Raw genomic sequence first — 7,726 nt, 5'->3', positions numbered from 1 at the left:
AATTAAATCATCCCAGCCAGGGCTTTGTCAAGCCTGACCTTAAAAACTTCTAAGGAAGGAGATTCCACCACCTCCCTAGGTAACGCATTCCAGTGCTTCACCACCCTCCTAATGAAAAAGTTTTTCCTAATATCCAACCTAAACCTCCCCCACTGCAACTTGAGACCATTACTCCTTGTTCTGTCATCTGCCACCACTGAGAACAGTCTAGATCCATCCTCTTTGGAACCCCCTTTCAGGTAGTTGAAAACCCGCCTCATTCTTCTCTTCTGCAGACTAAACAATCCCAGTTCCCTCAACCTCTCCTCATCAGTCATGTGTTCCAGACCCCTAATCATTTTTGTTGCCCTCCGCTGGACTCTTTCCAATTTTTCCACATCCTTCTTGTCGTGTGGGGCCCAAAACTGGACACAGTACTCCAGATGAGGCCTCACCAATGTCGAATAGAGGGGAACGATCACGTCCCTCGATCTGCTGGCTATGCCCCTACTTATACATCCCAAAATGCCATTGGCCTTCTTGGCAACAAGGGCACACTGTTGACTCACATCCAGCTTCTCATCCACTGTAACCCCTAGGTCCTTTCCTTTAGCCTGATGGGGCTAAAACATTGTTGCGGGTGGTTCTGGGTACATATCGTCAGGCCCCCGTTCCCTCCCTCCCTCCGTGAAAACAAGGGCAGACAATCATTTTGCGCCTTTTTTCCTGAGTTACCTGTGCAGACGCCATACCACGGCAAGCATGGAGCCCGCTCAGGTAACCGTCACCCTATGTCTCCTGGGTGCTGGCAGACGCGGTACGGCTTTGCTACACAGTAGCAGCAACCCATTGCCTTCTGGCAGCAGATGGTGCAATACGATTGGTAGTCGTCCTCGTCGTGTCCGAGGTGCTCCTGGCCACGTCGGCTGGGAGCGCCTGGGCAGACATGGGCGCAGGGACTAAATTTGGAGTGACTTGACCAGGTCATTCACTTTAGTCCTGCAGTCAGTCCTATTGAACCGTCTTATGGTGAGCGGGCAGGCGATACGGACTGCTAGCAGTCGTACTGTACCATCTTCTGCCAGGCAGGCAAGAGATGAGGATTGCTAGCAGTCGTACTGTACCATCTTCTGCCGAGCAGCCATGAGATGTGGATGGCATGCAGTCCTTCTGCACCGTCTGCTGCCAGCCAAAGATGTAAAAGATAGATGGAGTGGATCAAAACAAGAAATAGACCAGATTTGTTTTGTACTCATTTGCTTCCCCCCTCCCCTGTCTAGGGGACTCATTCTTCTAGATCACACTGCAGTCACTCACAGAGAAGGTGCAGCGAGGTAAATCTAGCCATGTATCAATCAGAGGCCAGGCTAATCTCCTTCTTCCAATAAGGACAATAACTTAGGTGCACCATTTCTTATTGGAACCCTCCGTGAAGTCCTGCCTGAAATACTCCTTGATGTAAAGCCACCCCCTTTGTTGATTTTAGCTCCCTGAAGCCAACCCTGTAAGCGCCCCTCCCGGCGTCAGAGCAACGGCAAACAATCGGGCATCTGAGAGTGCTGTCCAGAGCAGTCACAATGGAGCACTCTGATGGGGCTAAAACATTGTCGCGGGTGGTTCTGGGTACATATCGTCAGGCCCCCGTTCCCTCCCTCCCTCCGTGAAAGCAAGGGCAGACAATCATTTTGCGCCTTTTTTCCTGAGTTACCTGTGCAGACGCCATACCACGGCAAGCATGGAGCCCGCTCAGGTAACCGTCACCCTATGTCTCCTGGGTGCTGGCAGACGCGGTACGGCATTGCTACACAGTAGCAGCAACCCATTGCCTTCTGGCAGCAGACGGTGCAATATGACTGGTAGTCGTCCTCGTCGTGTCCGAGGTGCTCCTGGCCACGTCGGCTGGGAGCGCCTGGGCAGACATGGGCGCAGGGACTAAATTTGGAGTGACTTGACCAGGTCATTCTCTTTAGTCCTGCAGTCAGTCCTATTGAACCGTCTTATGGTGAGCGGGCAGGCGATACGGACTGCTAGCAGTCGTACTGTACCATCTTCTGCCAGGCAGGCAAGAGATGAGGATTGCTAGCAGTCGTATTGTACCATCTTCTGCCAGGCAGGCAAGAGATGAAGATGGCTAGCAGTCGTACTGTAGCATCTTCTGCCGAGCAGCCATGAGATGTGGATGGCATGCAGTCCTTCTGCACCGTCTGCTGCCAGCCAAAGATGTAAAAGATAGATGGAGTGGGTCAGAACAAGAAATAGACCAGATTTGTTTTGTACTCATTTGCCTCCTCCCCTGTCTAGGGGACTCCTTCCTCTAGGTCACACTGCAGTCACTCACAGAGAAGGTGCAGCGAGGTAAATCTAGCCATGTATCAATCAGAGGCCAGGCTAACCTCCTTGTTCCAATAAGAACGATAACTTAGGTGCACCATTTCTTATTGGAACCCTCCGTGCAGTCCTGCCTGAAATACTCCTTGATGTACAGGCACCCCCTTTGTTGATTTTAGCTCCCTGAAGCCAACCCTGTAAGCCGTGTCGTCAGTCGCCCCTCCCTCCGTCAGAGCAACGGCAGACAATCGTTCCGCGCCTTTTTTCTGTGCGGACGCCATACCAAGGCAAGCATGGAGGCCGCTCAGCTCACTTTGGCAATTAGGAGCACATTAAACACCACACGCATTATCCAGCAGTATATGCAGCACCAGAACCTGGCAAAGCGATACCGGGCGAGGAGGCGACGTCAGCGCGGTCACGTGAGTGATCAGGACATGGACGTAGATTTCTCTGAAAGCATGGGCCCTGACAATGCATGCATCATGGTGCTAATGGGGCAGGTTCATGCTGTGGAACACCGATTCTGGGCTCGGGAAACAAGCACAGACTGGTGGGACTGCATAGTGTTGCAGGTCTGGGACGATTCCCAGTGGCTGCGAAACTTTTGCATGCGTAAGGGCACTTTCATGGAACTTTGTGACTTGCTTTCCCCTGCCCTGAAGCGCATGAATACCAAGATGAGAGCAGCCCTCACAGCTGAGAAGCGAGTGGCGACAGCCCTGTGGAAGCTTGCAACGCCAGACAGCTACCGGTCAGTTGGGAATCAATTTGGAGTGGGCAAATCTACTGTGGGGGCTGCTGTGATGCAAGTAGCCCACGCAATCAAAGATCTGCTGATATCAAGGGTAGTGACCCTGGGAAATGTGCAGGTCATAGTGGATGGCTTTGCTGCAATGGGATTCCCTAACTGTGGTGGGGCTATAGACGGAACCCATATCCCTATCTTGGCACCGGAGCAATAAGCCGCCGAGTACATAAACCGCAAGGGGTACTTTTCGATAGTGCTGCAAGCTCTGGTGGATCACAAGGGACGTTTCACCAACATCAACGTGGGATGGCCGGGAAAGGTGCATGATGCTCGCATCTTCAGGAACTCTGGTCTGTTTCAAAAGCTGCAGGAAGGGACTTTATTCCCAGACCAGAAAATAACTGTTGGGGATGTTGAAATGCCTATAGTTATCCTTGGGGACCCAGCCTACCCCTTAATGCCATGGCTCATGAAGCCGTACACAGGCAGCCTGGACAGTAGTCAGGAGCTGTTCAACTACAGGCTGAGCAAGTGCAGAATGGTGGTAGAATGTGCATTTGGACGTTTAAAGGCGCGCTGGCGCAGTTTACTGACTCGCTTAGACCTCAGCGAAACCAATATTCCCACTGTTATTACTGCTTGCTGTGTGCTTCACAATATCTGTGAGAGTAAGGGGGAGACGTTTACGGCGGAGTGGGAGGTTGAGGCAAATCGCCTGGCTGCTGGTTACGCACAGCCAGACACCAGGGTGGTTAGAAGAGCACAGGAGGGCGCGGTGCGCATCAGAGAAGCTTTGAAACCCAGTTTCATGACTGGCCAGGCTACGGTGTGAAAGTTCTGTTTGTTTCTCCTTGATGAAACCCCCCGCCCCTTGGTTCACTCTACTTCCCTGTAAGCTAACCACCCGCCCCTCCTCCCTTCAATCACCGCTTGCAGAGGCAATAAAGTCATTGTTGCTTCACATTCATGCATTCTTTATTCATTCATCACACAAATAGGGGGATGACTACCAAGGTAGCCCAGGAGGGGTGGTGGAGGAGGGAAGGAAAATGCCACACAGCACTTTAAGCACAGCACTTTAAAAGTTTACAACTTTAAAATTTATTGAATGACAGCCTTCTTTTTTTTGGGCAATCCTCTGTGGTGGAGTGGCTGGTTGGCCGGAGGCCCCCCCACCGCGTTCTTGGGCGTCTGGGTGTGGAGGCTATGGAACTTGGGGAGGAGGGCGGTTGGTTACAGAGGGGCAGCAGTGGCAGTCTGTGCTCCAGCTGCCTTTGCTGCAGCTCAACCATACACTGGAGCATACTGGTTTGGTCCTGCAGCAGCCTCAGCATTGAATCCTGCCTCCTCTCATCACGCTGCCGCCACATTTGAGCTTCAGCCCTGTCTTCAGCCCACCACTTACTCTCTTCAGCCCGCCACTTACTCTCTTCAGCCCGCCACCTCTCCTCCCGGTCATTTTGTGCTTTCCTGCACTCTGACATTATTTGCCTCCACGCATTCGTCTGTGCTCTGTCAGTGTGGGAGGACAGCATGAGCTCGGAGAACATTTCATCGCGAGTGCGTTTTTTTTTCTTTCTAAGCTTCACTAGCCTCTGGGAAGGAGAAGATCCTGTGATCATTGAAACACATGCAGCTGGTGGAGAAAAAAAAAGGGACAGCGGTATTTAAAAAGACACATTTTATAAAACAGTGGCTACACTCTTTCAGGGTAAACCTTGCTGTTAACATTACATACATAGCACATGTGCTTTCGTTACAAGGTCGCATTTTGCCTCCTCCCACCGCGTGACTACCCCCTCAACCTTCCCCCCTCCCTGTGGCTAACAGCGGGGAACATTTCTGTTTAGCCACAGGCAAACAGCCCAGCAGGAATGGGCTTCTCTGAGTGTCCCCTGAAGAAAAGCACTCTATTTCAACCAGGTGACCATGAATTATATCTCACTCTCCTGAGGATAACACAGAGAGATAAAGAACGGATGTTGTTTGAATGCCAGCAAACATACACTGCAATGCTGTGTTCTACAATGTTTCCCGAGTACGTGTTACTGGCCTGGAGTGGTAAAGTGTCCTACCATGAAGGACGCAATAAGGCTGCCCTCCCCAGAAATCTTTTGCAAAGGCTTTAGGACTACATCTAGGAGAACCACAAATGCCAGGGCAAAGTAATCCTTTCACATGCTTGCTTTTAAACCATGTATAGTATTTTAAAAGGTACACTCACCAGAGGTCCCTTCTCCGCCTGCTGGGTCCAGGAGGCAGCCTTGGGTGGGTTCGGGGGGTACTGGCTCCAGGTCTAGGGTGAGAAACAGTTGCTGGCTGTCGGGAAAACCAGTTTCTCCGCTTGCTTGCTGTGAGCTATCTGCAACCTCCTCCTCCTCCTCATCTTCTTCGTCCCCAAAACCTACTTCCGTATTGCCTCCATCCCCATTGAAGGAGTCAAACAACACGGCTGGGGTAGTGGTGGCTGAACCCCCTAAAATGGCATGCAGCTCATCATAGAAGCGGCATGTTTGGGGCTCTGACCCAGAGCGGCTGTTCGCCTCTCTGGTTTTCTGGTAGGCTTGCCTCAGCTCCTTCAGTTTCACGCGGCACTGCTTCGGGTCCCTGTTATGGCCTCTGTCCTTCATGCCCTGGGAGATTTTGACAAAGGTTTTGGCATTTCGAAAACTGGAACGGAGTTCTGATAGCACGGATTCCTCTCCCCAAACAGCGATCAGATCCCGTACCTCCCGTTCGGTCCATGCTGGAGCTCTTTTGCGATTCTGGGACTCCATCATGGTCACCTGTGCTGATGAGCTCTGCATGGTCACCTGCAGCTTGCCACGCTGGCCAAACAGGAAATGAGATTCAAAAGTTCGCGGTTCTTTTCCTGTCTACCTGGCCAGTGCATCTGAGTTGAGAGTGCTGTCCAGAGCGGTCATAATGGAGCACTCTGGGATAGCTCCCGGAGGCCAATACCATCGAATTGTGTCCACAGTACCCCAAATTCGAGCCGGCAACGTCGATTTAAGCGCTAATCCACTTGTCAGGGGTGGAGTAAGGAAATCGATTTTAAGAGCCCTTTAAGTCGAAATAAAGGGCTTCATTGTGTGGACGGGTGCAGGTTTACATCGATTTAACGCTGCTAAATTCGACCTAAAGTCCTAGTGTAGACCAGGGCTAAATAGTCCCAAACCACTTCTTCCTTCACAGAGGGCTGGTCACCTCCTCCCCATGCTGTGCTGCCCAGTGCAGCAGTCTGGGAGCTGACCTTGTTCGTGAAGACAGAGGCAAAAAAGGCATTGAGTACATTAGCTTTTTCCACATCCTCTGTCACTAGGTTGCCTCCCTCCTTCAGTAAGGGGCCCACATTTTCCTTGGCTTTCTTCTTGTTGCCAACATACTTGAAGAAACCCTTCTTGTTACTCTTAACATCTCTCACTAGCTGCAGCTCCAGGTGTGATTTGGCCTTCCTGATTTCACTCCTGCATGTCCGAGCAATATTTTTATACTCTTCCCTGGTCATTTGTCCAATCTTCCACTTCTTGTAAGCTTCTTTTTTGTGTTGAAGATCAGCAAGGATTTCACTGTTAAGCCAAGCTGGTCGCCTGCCATAGTTACTATTCTTTCTATACATCGGGACGGTTTGTCCCTGTAACCTCAATAAGGATTCTTTAAAATACAGCCAGCTCTCCTGGATTCCTTTACCCTTCATGTTATTCTCCCAGGGGATCCTGCCCAGCAGTTCCCTGAGGGAGTCAAAGTCTGCTTTTCTGAAGTCCAGGGTCCATATTCTGCTGCTCTCCTTTCTTCCCTGTGTTAGGATCCTGAACTTGACCATCTTATGGTCACTGCCCACCAGGTTCCCATCCACTTTTGCTTCCCCTACTAATTCTTCCCGGTTTGTGAGCGGCAGGTCAAGAAGAGCTCTGCCCCTAGTTGGTTCCTCCAGCACTTGCACCAGGAAATTGTCCCCTACACTTTCCAAAAACTTCCTGGATTGTCTGTGCACCGCTGTATTGCTCTCCCAGCAGATATCAGGGTGATTGAAGTCCCCCATGAGAACCAGGGCCTGTGATCTAGTAACTTCCATGAGTTGCTGGAAGAAAGCCTCGTCCACCTCATCCCCCTGGTCTGGTGGTCTATAGCAGACTCCCACCACGACATCACCCTTGTTGCTCACACTTCTAAATTGAAATTCAATTCTGAACCCGTTTCTTCCGATCACTCTCACGTGGTTCGATCTAGGAGGCGAGACAGCTCCTGTCCATGCTTGGCGGATCTCAGATCCTGAGGGGGTCTTGTTGCACCAGCCGGCCATTCAGGAAGGAATAGCTGAGGAAATCCCTGAGGTGTGAATTGATTTGCCGTGGCCAGACCTGCACTGCAGAAAGGGTGGTAGAGAGTCCTGCACTGGAGAGGAGGGCCCCGCCCCAGGCTGAGCTCAGGCTGCCCTCCTCCCCCCAACCCCAGCAGGCCTGGTTCTGAATCACATGCTCCCACCATGGGGTCCTGCATTCATCCCCTCTGCCTGAGACAGTGGGCTGAGGCTGGCATGGGGCAGGCTGAGCCCCAAAGTCCCAGAGGGCCACCTCACCTGTGACAGCTTAGTCTGGAATTGTCCATTATGGGTTTTTCTCCCTTCCCTGTGAAATCAGGGTGTGAGTGAGCTCTCCCTTGGCACCT

The sequence above is a fragment of the Caretta caretta genome, chromosome 4 (genome assembly GCF_965140235.1).
Source record: "Caretta caretta isolate rCarCar2 chromosome 4, rCarCar1.hap1, whole genome shotgun sequence".
In the NCBI taxonomy this organism is placed as follows: domain Eukaryota; kingdom Metazoa; phylum Chordata; order Testudines; family Cheloniidae; genus Caretta; species Caretta caretta.
The sequence above is the reverse complement of the archived record's forward strand: the minus strand, read 5'-3'. Positions refer to the sequence as shown.